Source organism: Lissotriton vulgaris, chromosome 2_1, assembly GCF_964263255.1.
Source record: "Lissotriton vulgaris chromosome 2_1, aLisVul1.2, whole genome shotgun sequence".
Classification (NCBI taxonomy): Eukaryota; Metazoa; Chordata; class Amphibia; order Caudata; family Salamandridae; genus Lissotriton; species Lissotriton vulgaris.
The window spans coordinates 731,748,554-731,761,613 of record NC_141687.1 but is presented as its reverse complement, the minus strand read 5'-3'; the positions used below and the strand labels follow the sequence as shown (position 1 = coordinate 731,761,613).

The 13,060-nt window shown below is 49.7% G+C and overlaps 1 protein-coding gene, 2 non-coding genes and 1 pseudogene across 3 annotated transcripts in view; 1 reads left to right on the top strand and 3 right to left on the bottom strand.

Annotated features, from left to right (window-relative positions):
- Positions 1-13,060, top strand: part of TUB (TUB bipartite transcription factor) — a 536,930-nt gene that overhangs the window by 113,918 nt on the left and 409,952 nt on the right. The window lies entirely within an intron of this gene.
- LOC147731060 (5S ribosomal RNA) lies at positions 9,474-9,590 on the bottom strand (annotated as a pseudogene).
- Positions 9,832-9,938, bottom strand: LOC147731059 (U6 spliceosomal RNA). The gene has a single exon (XR_015308874.1). It is a non-coding gene; the product is annotated as a U6 spliceosomal RNA (small nuclear RNA).
- On the bottom strand, positions 11,138-11,244 carry LOC147731058 (U6 spliceosomal RNA). Its single transcript, XR_015308877.1, has one exon. It is a non-coding gene; the product is annotated as a U6 spliceosomal RNA (small nuclear RNA).

Here is a 13,060-nt window from a genome sequence, read left to right as displayed (position 1 = left end):
TTTTAATCCATACAGTAGTGTAGCGGGGATCTTTGCTCTGAATACCTCCAGGAAAAGTGTGAAGTGTCTCTTCCCAGTAGCATTATACAGGGAACTTAACCCCATACCATGAGCCGATGCTTTATGTGCATTGTGCTCAATGTGGGGTTTCTCACTTAGGTTTGCTGAAATGATTTTACCTAAGAAGGTATAAGTTTTAACCACCTTGAGTTTCTGCCTACCTATGGCCCAACAATAATTTTCAGATCTACATTTTTTCTTACCAAAGATGCACATTACTTTGCTTATCGACACGTTAATCTTCATATAATGTGCTTCTGAAAATAGATTTAATGCCTGTAGACGGTTAGACAAGCCCTTTGGTGTTAGATCTAAAACAAGAATGTCATCAGCATACATTAAAACTGATATAAAAGATCCTCCAATTTTCGGGGCTTGCCCCTCACTAGCAGAGATGAAATTAGGGAGGTCTGCCGTATATAGAGAAAATAATGTAGGGGCCAATATACACCCCTGTTTCAAACCATTTGGGGAGGGTATGGATTGAGAGAGACCCCTCTCTCCACCATATAACACCTTGCACCATGTGTTCGAGTGAAGGGATTTCACAAGTTCAAGTAACTGTGTTGGCATACCTAAAGCTGCTAGCTTTCTCCACAGCGTTGGACGATCCACTTTGTCGAACGCTGTGGAGAAGTCTATAAATGCCACATATATTCCACCACCTCGAACACGTACATATTTGTCAATGATCACCTGCAATGCTGTTAAGTTATCTATTGTTCCATGTTCTTTACGAAATCCAGTTTGTTCCAAAGGTAAAATACAATTAGATTCTATCCATTCATTGATCAATGTTAAAAGATATTTAGCGAAAACTTTTCCTATTGCATCCAATAGAGCTATTAAACGATAATTCGCTGGATTCTCCCGCTCTCCCTTTTTAAATAGGGGAATTAATATGCTACCCCTCCATGAGTCAGGGACAGATCTTGAAAGGAGGCATGCATGAAATATTGGGAGAAGGATCTTACTCCAAGATGTGGCATCTTGCTTTATTAGGGACATGGGTAATTCATCCGGGCCCATAGCTCCGGAAGAGCGCATACTCTTTATCACAGAGACTATGGTTTTCTCGGTTGGGAGCTCTATATTGTGTTTGCTATTCTGAACTAAGTCCCCATTGTCACCTTCTGTACCATTAGATGCATACAGACTAGATATGAATAATATCCAAATATCTTCTGCAATGGCAATAGGAGTAGGGGTAGTTCTTACACCACATCCCTTCCCTATTATAGACCAGAATTCTCTGGAATTATTAGAGGCCGATGCTTCTCTTAACCTGATCCAAAGGGAATCTTCTTTTTCTCTTTTTTGTTTTATTTTCAGTCTCACCCTCCTTCTTCGTAGTAAGGCAAATTTCTGCGTATTTTCCCTGTTCTACTAAGGTACTGTTGCCTCACAAGTTTATTTATCTCCTTATTTAAGGGTAATAATATACTAGGAGGGGAATACGACTTCTTAGATTTTTTTGTGTTCTTAGCTACCGTGGTAACCTTTTTCTTGAAGTTTTCAAAGTATAAGAATTCCCTACCCTGCCATTCTTCTAATTCCAGAATAGTTTGTGCAAGAATATTTTGAACTTCCTTCATACTAGTATGGTCCCAGAAACACCTTCCAGATTTAGAATGGATTGAGACTCCTTTATTGGCTATAGACCAAGAGTCTGTTTCTGGAGGTTGTAACGAGACAGTTATGTTAATCACATTATGATCGCTTAAGGAAGACTGAGAGATCATTATGTCTTGGAAGAAGGAAAACGTATCATAGTCCGTAATCATATAATCCAAGATGGATTCGCCCCTAAATGACCTATGTGTAAACTTAGCAGGAGTGTCAGAAGGCATCCTACCATTTGCAATTAGACCCTCAAAATAGCTAAGTTCTTCAAGTAATATTTTTCCTCTTTTATTGGTTACTATTTTACTAGGAAAGGTTGCTTGAGGTATATTATATGCTTCTTCCTTATAATTGTTTCTAAACATGTCTATACATATATTAGAAACTTTGCTATTTAAGTCACCCATAAGTAAAATATAAGGGGGCTGATCAAGCTCTAATAATTGTTTTACATAGGAAAACATTCGCTTCAGAACAACGTTAAAAGTAACTTCAGGCGGAATATATGCATTTAAAATTACAAGAGAAGAACGATTTCCTACTGTCCCTATATTATTAATAGTTATAGACTGAAAAAGATTACTACTGTCCGTATAGTGGGAGTATTGCCATTGTAAAGAATTTAATAAAAAACAGGCAATTCCACCTTTCGCATGGCCTTTTTTTGTAGGTGTAGCAGCGGCCTCAAGGACAAAGTAGTCTTTCCCTCCATATATGCTGTTTTTACACCATGTTTCCTGAATACATAACACATCAGCATGCAAAGACAATAAAAAGTCTAATTTCTCAGAACAATTATGTAAACCTGCAGCATTCCAAGATACTATTTTTAATTGACTGTTAAAGATGTTGAAATAGTCTTGGGTTATTCGATGTGTTATTGGATAAAACTCCTGGTAGCCAGTTCCATAACTGATTATCTTCTTAAGTAGTCCCTTCCTCATTGGCATTTAATTTGTTGTATTGCGCTACTCATATCAGTGTAGTGTTTGTCAGTACTTTACACCAAGCACACATTATACAGAGACAACAAATCATACAAGTATGTAAATCAGTCGACAGGGAATGTCTCATAAGCCAATGAGGATTACAAGGTGTATGAATCACGTCATCCATACTGGTGGGCAGTATATTTTAAGAGGGTTTGGTCTGTAGAAGCACAAACTCAGGATTTAAAGAGTACTCAAGTGGTTGGGGTTGGCTTTACTGATAAAAATGTATATCTGCCCAAACATACTCATTTTAGCAACATTAGAATAATGAAAGACTGAAGAAGTTCTAACTATATCACAAAACAAAAAAAACAAAGTTCTAACTATACCTTCAGGTTTGCATGCAGCTCTTTGATGACAGTTCCTTGGTCACTGTCCTATGTTAGGATTGTAACTTCTGAACTGCAAGCAACACAAGGATATTTGTGACAAAGGCAGTAACCCACTGAGCTTCAACATAAAAATCAGTTCCTCTGCATTTAAAAACTACTAACAGAGAAATGATTGCTACACAGCAGGATCATTAATCAACAGCATTATCTGGCCATTTTTTATTGTCTTATTGTTGACCTGCATTGGCCATGATAATGATAAAAACTGTTTAAATGAAGCACTCACAAAGTATGTGTCCTGCTGGGCCTGGGCAGATTTTAAAAAGAAAAACAACTAGTAACGCTTCCTCTTACCTACTCCATTAGTCAAACTTTGTGTCACAGCCAGATGTGATAAGCAGCTGGCAGGGGTTAGGAAAGGTGAATCAGAATAAACAAACTTTTTTTCTCCTGTGCTGCATAGAAAAAGAAATATCAAGGCAGTAGGACAGTAGGCAAAGGTTACTATTGTCAAATAAAGGATTTGTCACCTTTCTTCATCTCCCTAGTGGAGATGAAGGGGTGACAAAATAAACAAAGCATTGTTAACACGTAAATGGTCTTTTAAAGACCTGTGAAGTACTCTGGTGCAGCTGCGATAATCTCAAAAACTGTGTGCGTGCGTGTGTGCGCGCCCTGGAAGCAGTCTCAGCCAGGCTGTGCCAGCTCGGCTGAGACCACTTCCCAACCGGGAGGTTGAAGCCCTTTGAGCGCAATGGCGTTGGACGCCTGCCTTCAACCTCTCACTGTGAGGGCCAAGGCTCATGTTTGGGTGGGCCAGGCTCATGTTTGGGTGGGCCTGGCCCACCCGGCCCATCCACTAGAACCGGGCCTGTTTGAAGCTCAGATAGAGTCTGGGTACAGCCCCCAAGCCTTCCTGCTCATTGAGAAAACATCTCCCCACACCCAAGCCCTTTGGCCACTGCCTGGGAGAAATACATATCGCACCATAGGAGAGCCATTAACAGTCAGGTCACACTGAACCCCGAGAGAAAGGCACATTTGGCTCAGGCAGTAAAATGTCAACTTTATTAAAGTACCCTTTTCAAAATAGTAGTATAAAATCTGAGTTGACCATTAAGTTGGATTTTATATTACTATTTACATTAATTTTTGAGTCAATTTTCAAGCAATTCCAAAACCCTAGTCATGCATTATACGGTGTTATAACGTAACCCTGTGCTTTTATATGTATAACAGGACTTGTGACACTAAAAAACAACTTTAGATATGTTTTAATGTCAGGGCATTTAAAAAATGAGTGCACATGCCCTACTTTTTTAAATACCAGGCACCCTGCATTATGGGCAGAATTATAAATATTAAAAAAGAAGGTTTAGGAATGGCCAAATGTTTTTTTTTGGCCAAGTCAAAATTGGCAGTTTTAAATCTGTCTAACCAGGTTGCAAAGTAGGTCTGGAAACATGTTTTGTATTGTCACTGTAGTGGTGGTACAATAGGTGCTACAGCTCACTAATGACATTTAACTTACATGCCCTGGGTACACTTTGGTACCATATACTAGAAACGTTTATAGGTAAGTTAAATATACCAATCAGGAGTTTAGCCAATTTCTACACGTTTGAGGGACAGATAACATGTATTATTTCTGGTCAATGCCCCAGTGCACAGTGTCAAAAACAGCAGCATCAGCCCAAAAAAAATTAGGGTGACTATACAATAAGAGGCATTTTCCTGCAAGCTCTCTCTCCATAAATTTACGACGCACCATAAACACATTTTCACACTTCAAGTTGTGGGAGCAAACACAGCGCAATACATAATACTCTTAAGCTGTGACTTCCCTCTAGATATGGTAAAACTTAAAGCTAACGTACCCAAGTAAAATTACGAAGCCCTTTTTTAAACTCTGATTTTACCTGATTGTTGTAAAATTCATTGTGTCCCCAGATCCCACTTGCACTAGGCACTTTGCTCTAATTTTGCTGCAGGCGCGTGTGCTCCTGCCCCGGTCCACCACAGCTGGCGCTGCTTGTGTGGAGGGCGGACCCGCACGGCCTAACACATCCCCTGGCACGTCTGACGCCTCGTTGCTAGACGGCAGGGTCCCAGTACTTAATCTGGTAGGAGTGAGCGCGCAGTGAACGAATTTGTAAGTGCTGCGAGCGCTGCTGGTGTTTTTAAAATTACGAAGCCCTCTTTTAAACTCTGATTTTACCTGATTGTTGTAAAATTCATTGTGTCCCCGGATCCCACTTGCACTAGGCACTTTGCTGTCATTTTTCTGCAGGCGCGTGTGCTCCGGCCCCGGTCTACATCAGCTGACGCTGCTTGTGTGGAGGGCGGACCCGCACGGCCTGACACACCCCCTGGCATGTCTGACGCCTCGTTGCTAGACGGCAGGGTCCCAGTACTTAAATCCGGCATGAATCAAGCGCGCAGCAGACGCGTGCAGCGGACGCGCACAGCGGGCGCGCCAAAGGCAAGCCCGTCTGCGCCTGTCCTCGCCCGACCGGGACCAGGGGCCAGAACCCCTGGCTCTCCTGAGGGAGCGCCCCGCTACTACACAGCTTTGCAGCTGGCCAGTCTTAGGGGTTCGCAGGTCTGTCAACACAGACTTGGGCCTCCTTTCACTACTAACAAATGCCCACACTGCCCCCTAGTCCTGGACGCGGATAGGCCACTCGATAAAATTCCCCCACCCAACGGAGATCTCAAAATGCTCCTGCTGAACTGCCGGTCCAGAACGAAACATGCCACAGAAATCAGGTTGATACTGGAAGAAAAGGACCCTAATGTAATGTTCCTAATGGAAACTTGGCTCAACAACTGGTCAGATCCATTTGTTGTTCAGACTCTACCGCCAGGCTACAGCATACAAAAGCAAGACCGCCCATTAACCAGAGGAGGAGGTATTGCCATTATATACAAGGATAGCCATAGGTGCTGTGTGAATGAGGGGTCGATTCTCAACTGTGAGAGCCTTGTTTTCACCATCGGGTTCTCACTGACATGCACTTTTTCCGGGGTCCTAATTTATCGTCAACCAGAAGCCCTTGGAAATTTTAATTTTAATCTTCCTGAAAATATAGCCACCTTAGTAAGCTCCCGTTCTAATTTCTCTATAATAGGAGATCTGAATATTCATTTTGACGATGCCTCCTCACCCAGGACCAAGGAGTTATTGGATAATCTAAGGGGCCCTTGCCCTCGACCTTATAGTGAATGGCACTACCCATCCTAAAGGGCACTTACTTGACCCCATTTTACTAATACCAATCTAATAGTTGATAGCCCAATTCCCTTACCTTGGAGTGACTACTATCTAATACACATTACTTGGCCAACACCAACTAAGAAACAACCCGAAACATCCACAAAAAAAGCTTGGACGGAATTGGGCTAGGATTCCTATGGAGTCCTGGGCAGAAATCCTGAATAACACTCGGCCAGCACTAAAAGGGGATACAGAATTAGCTAATCTGGAACTCAATGGCTGGCTGGAAGCCTCCATAGATGTGGTCGCCCCTAAGAAACTCAGGAAAGATAAGATAGGTTAAAAAAAAATAGCATGGTGTACCCCTAACCTTAGAGAACTTAAACTTAAGTGTAAACAAACAGAGAGACAATAGAAAAAAGATTTCTCAAAAGAAAAAAAGCAAATCTACAGGGAAGCTATAAAAATATACAAATTGGAAATCTGTAAAACCCAAGCCAAATATTACGAAACTAAATCTCCACAGCCGCAAATGCACCGCGTGAAATGTTTAGAATCTTTAAAACTATCACAACCCTGACACTACCCTTGCCTCCTGCAGCTAACACATTAAAAAGCTGTAATGACATTGCGGAATTCTTCCACACAAAACTTCAGTTCATCTATCAAACTTTTCCTCTACCCACTGCCCCACAAAATCCCCCACAGATGGACACGGAGAGGAGCCGGGTAGGAACAGTTCTAGAGGTGTTTCCTCCAATGAACCTGGAATCCTTAAAATCCCATCTTAATAAATTAAAATCAGGCTGCCCAGGAGACATGGCCTCTCCTACCGCCCTAATCAAGTCTGTCATACAGTCACCCCAACCATATTAGAACGTATAAACTTATCCTTAAGCTCAGGCATGGTCCCGTCTGCTTGGAAGCAAGCAATGGTTAGAGCACTACTCAAAAAAGTAGGAGCCGACCCAGAAGTCCTCTCGAACTATCGCCTCATCTCTTTGTTGCTGGAATTGCCAAGATCACAGAGAAACATGTGAATGCCATATTCTCTATATATCTTAAAGGCAATGGCTGCATGCACCCTACACAAACAGGCTTCAGACCCCAGCAAGGCACAGAGACAGCCTTGATCGCTGTCACCGAGGAAGCCAGAAAAATCATGGACTCCGGAGGATCGGCTGCCATTCTCCTCCTGGATCTGAGTGCAGCGTTTGATACCGTGAACCATCCTCTACTCATCTCTAGGGTTAGAGAGGCAGGGGTATCGGGGATTGCACTGAGATGGCTGGAGTCCTTCCTAGATGGTCGGTCATTAAAAGTATTCGAGTAGAATTGTACCTCCAAGAGCATGCCTTTGAATTGTAGGGTACCACAGGGCTCATCCCTGAGCCCCACCCTTTTTAACATTTATATGAGCCCTTTGGCCAAAATAGTTGAACCATATAGAATCCAAATTGTTACCTATGCTGATGGTACCCAATTGATAGTACCCCTCAACCAACCAGGACAAAATTCTGCCAATCTAGCCAAGTGTCTTAAAACAATCTCAGCCTGGATGGAAGGGTCCTTCCACCAACTGAATGGAGCAAAAACTGAACTAATGCTTTTGGGTAAACCATTTCCAGAGGGATCCATTCCCTTGTGGCCAAATTGTTTAGGAAATGCTCCACCCCCCAAAGATCAAATAAAAAGTCTGGGAGTCTGGCTGGACAACAAACTAAATATGATATTCCATGCACAGAAAGTGGTGGGTTGCTGCTTTGGACTACTTAAGATGATGAGGAAAGTTTTCCCAATTTTATCCAGGGAGACAAAAAAACTAGTGGTCCAAGCGTTCATTCTCTCCCGCTTGGACTATGCTAATGCTCTGTATATTGGATCACCAAAATCCACAATAATGAGACTTCAGGCAGTGCAGAATTGTGCAGCTACACAGCTCCTGGGCATTCCCCACAGAGAATCATCCCGAGGAGCTATAGCCTCACTTCACTGGCTGCCCGTTGCAGAGAGGATGCCCCGGTTACTTACCGGTAATCTTCATTACTCCGAGTATAGTCTTCCTCGCCACATGAGTTACAAAGTGAGCTTTAGCTCCACAACAGAACCCTCCAAAGCAAAAAGAAACCACCTCCCACCCCCTCCCAACATGGCCGACCAGTCCCACCTGACCTCTATAAGAGGCGGGCCGGCCCAACCAATCAGCCTGATCTACCAAGCAAACAATGAAGCCGATAGCCAGACAGGGAGGGGGGGAGGGAACTCATGTGGCGAGGAAGACTATACTCGGAGTAATGAAGATTACCGGTAAGTAACCGGGGCATTACCTCCTCGTTAGTCTTCCTCGCCCCCTGAGTTACAAAGTGAGCCAATACCCAAGCCAACAAGGCTTCATTGACCACCCGAACAACAACACCACATGGTGATGCAGAGAAACCAACCCAAGGTTGATGTAAACAACTGAAAAGAAAACAGGGACCACAGGAAACCTGAAATCAAGACCTCCAGGGAAAGGAGGCCAACCAGGAGTCGCAGCTCCAGCACTCAGAACGGCCCCAGCGAAGTCCCCCCGGGACTGCTAGAGACCCACGTACCAGGCGGGTGAAGACCACGCCGAAGTCAGACCAATACTCCACCGAGGAGACACCCACTAAGGGGGCCCAGGGAACAGAGCCACACCTCGCAGACCGACCCTGGGCCCCCGCCGGATCCACCGAACCCAGCGAAGCGTAGGGAAGGATGCCAGCCTGTGTAAGCCCGCGAACCAAGGAGGAACGAGGGCTAGCGGCCCGAACGAACCGGGCCCAAAAGGCATAACACAGGACAACCCACCGGGAAAGGAAAAAACGTGTGGCTAAGAGAAGCCAAAACAGCACGCCGAACAACCAGCCCGGACAAGGGAGGAACCACGTTGGTCGGAAAAAGCGGTAAAGACACCACCTGAGTCCGAGGCCCCAGGGAAGGGACCCCGGGCAGGACACGGGGGACATGCCGGAGGAGCAACCCCGTCCGGCAAAACCCGCAAGAAGGGCGGGGAGCGGAGGAACGACCCCCGCACGCCCATCCGCCCAGCAGGCACCATCGCCACCAGGGAAACCTGACAGGCGAGGAACCGCAAAGCCACCGAGGGCCGGGCCCCCAAAAGGGCGGGCCCCGAAGAGCTCGTAGAACGAGAGAGGGAGTATGCAAGTGTATTGCGAAGTGCACAGCGCACGTATCGCCCAAAGGCAACCAGGTGCGTGCCTTGGGAACCCGACCTGGTATACCCCTGTGAGATATCCCATCCAGGTACTAACCAGGCCCGACCCTGCTTAACTTCTGAGATCGGACGAGATCAGGAGCATTCAGGGTGGTATGGCCGTAGGCTGCAGGATACAAGGCGAGAGTCAGGCATCCCGCCGCAAGGGGCCCAAGTGGAGAATAAGCAAGCATCCGCCCAGAGTTGCAGAGTGTGAACCCGTGAGACGAGTAGGCACCGGAATGAGAATTCTCGAGTCCATGGAAGTTTTTAAGCCCAAGACCCATTGAGGCGGGGAATCAAACTCAGGTCCAGGACCAATCTCAGCTACCGGGACTGCCGCCTCCAACCCCTGAGCTACACATCTCCACTAACATGGAACGCTCCACGAATCATGTGAGTCCCCCTTGCGCAGGAGCCGTGCCAATCTACTCTGTATCTTTCCAAATATGTATACGCGCTGCCGAAGCGAGCACTGGAATGCCTGCGGGAACCCAGCAGCAAAGCCACAACCCCCGAGCCAGCAGCGTCCTCCGCTCCAGAACCAGGCCTGCACAAGGAGGCAGGCCAGCCGACAAGAGCCGGCTCAACACCGACGCCGAGAGCGGGGGACCCAACCACTGTACGGGAAGATCCGGGATCGGCCAGGAGGCTCGAATCGCCAGCACGGCCAAAGGAGAGGGAACCCGGGGCGGAAGACCCCGCCGGGAACCAAAAACAGGAACGCACCACGACTTGCGTGGCAACCACGCGCGGGTGCCCGGCACCACACCACTGCCACGTTCCAAAACAAGGCCATGCGCCGCCGAGCGCCCATGAGCACCCCGGCCCTGCCCAAGCGCCTCCTGCCGAGGAACCGCGATCTCAGAGGGCACGGGGGAGATGCGTCCAGCAGACCGAAAGGCCACGCGAAAGACCGGTAATAAGGACCCGGAAGGAGGAGTAGAACCCGGGCCGGAGGGCCGAGCCCCCCTCCGTGAACAGAGACCTCGGAGGCAGACCGAGCCGAGGCCCTAGGCGTCGAAACACCACCGGGGCAGGGCGAGACCATGCCACGAAGGCCAGACCCGACTCCGTCGGCCCCCGGGGGAAGACAGCCCGAAGGGCCAGGACCGGTGACACCCCCATCAGGGCGCCCCACCCCGACCAAGGCCCGGGGACCCAGGCCCCGGCAAATGGAAAGCCACACGAAAACGTGCAGGAGCCAAGCCAGTCACCTCAACCAAGTTTAGTAAAAGTGCTGCTGAAGCGAGCACAGCAAAAAGACGGCCGGCCAGGAAGACATCCAGCAACCCCCGATAGCACGAGGAGCTGAGCGTCCGCCGGAGAACCCAACGACCTCCAAACGGCCCGGCGCCAAAGGACGCCCCCCCCCTGAAAGCACCAGAGGGGAGTACCGGGACCAGGCACACGCCCCCCCGAAGGAGGACAAGCCCGAGACGAGGACCGAGGGGACCACCCTACATAGGCCCGGAAGCCGACGGCCGAGAGACACCGCCAGATGTGAAGCCACATTCCCATGTGGGGGGGACAAACATGAGGCCGTGAGGAAGCACACGGCCAGACCGGGCACCCCAAGACCCACACCCGGCGACTAAGAACCACCAGGCGGGCCAGGAGCCCCGTCCCCACCCAAGGTCCCAGAAAGACCCACAGTCGAGACCAGGGAAGGAGAAGGCAATTGGAACGCTACACGAAAGAACGTGTCAACCATGCGCAGGGGCCCTGCTAAACCCCTCAAGATCGTTCCAATGTTAGCAAATGTGCCGCTGAGGCGAGCACCACCAACCTTCCGAGAAGGCGGCCCCCGCGGCAAATCGCAAGACCGGACACCGGCCAGTAAGCTCAAGGAGCCCACGAACTCTAACAGCAACGTCCCAAGAAGGGACGCAGCGGAGGCGCAGCCTCGATTCCCAGGGTGGGAGAAGGCCATCCCGAGCCCGGGAAAAGCCAGAATTCGCAACTGAGTAGTCCAGAGCGCCCCCCGTGGAGGCGGATACCCCGAAATCCGGGGGGGGTCGTCGAGGGGCCCCACCCCAGACAAGGTGAGACTCTCTCACCCCTAGGGACGTAAAATACCGCTGTGGAACCCTCCAGGTGATCCCTGTGAGGCGTCCACTCCCGGGCCCCCACAAGGCGGAGGGGCATCCATAGCGTTGTGGGGGCCGCAACGGTGAACAAGCAAGCAAATGCCCCGAGATGCAGAGTGGGCACCCAGCTAGGAATAGGCCCCGAGACGAGGATACACCGGTCGGTGGAAAATTAGAGCCCAAGACCCCGCGAGGCGGGGATCTGAACCCCGGACCCGGGCTAGACCTCAGCAACAGGGTCTGCTGCACAATCCACAACCTGGCGCGTGACCACTCCGCACAGGGACCACTCACAAGCTACCCTCGCGAACCAAGGAAGGCGCCCAACACCCCCTAAGGGACTCAAGGCGCCGGCATGAAAGCCCTAAGCCCACCTCACCCGGCATGCCCAGGCCGACTCCCCACCGGGGACCAACCAGGCCCGATCCAGCCCCTTCACTGAAAGCGCCCAATGCCTCAGGGGTACCCTGGCACCCCCAGTGAGACGACCCCCCCCGGATACCCCCAGGTGGAGGAATACGAGAAGCAGCACGGGAGGCTACGGGTGGGCAAGGCACCGAGGTGAGGAAAAAAACCGTGCCACGGTCCCCTCCTGGGATAGCACGACAGCCCTGGGCGGATTCGAACCCAGGCCTGTGCGGGCAGTCCGCCCCAGAGGCACAAGAACCACTTCAGAGCCCTCGTACCTCAGTACTTTAAATTATCAGTTCCGTGGGATTTTGAGCCCAAGACCTGCCGAGGCGGGGAATCGAACCCTGGTCCAGGGCTAGACCGCTGCATCAGGGTCTGCTGCTCTAACCATTGGGCCACACTTCGCCACTCCCATGGAGCAAAAAAAAAAATTTTTATTATTAATAAATGCCGCCGAACCTCCGGAAAGGGAAGGCTCCGTCGAGGCCAGGACTCAATGAGGCCGAACCCGGCACCCTGAAGAGTCCGCGTGCCGGGAGAAGTTGGAGAAAGTGGCCCACTGACAGAACAGCGCGAGCTCCACGGACCCACGCCCGGCGTACCAAGGTCACCGGGCCCCTCAGGCTCATGTAAGCAAATGTGTCCCCGGAACCTCTGTCTCCCCCAGGCGCCGGGGACACGCCGTGCAGCAGCCAAGCCGCCCGAGGACGGCATACACTAGCAGAGGGGGCCTGAGGAACAGAAAAACCACACTGCACAAGCAGGAACGGAACCTTCGTGGGGGCAGAGCCTTACCTGCTCAAGGGCGCCTGCACCGCACCGCGAGCCGCCGCGTCCGTCAAAGCACCTCACCGCCCCGGCCGCTACACCGGCAGCAACAGGCAGAGTGAAGCCCCGCCCCCAAGAGGCGGGAAATCCTAGCCAACCCCAGCGCAGCCCACCGCCGCGGGACCTAGGGAATTGAAGTTCCCGTCCGGAGGCGGAAGCGACCAGCGCCGAGGCCCGAGGCTCCCGGAACCGGCTCACAGGGCCCCCGAGGGCCCGCCGACGAGGTAGGAAGCAAATGGCACTCGGAAAATGCAAAATGCCCAGCGAGC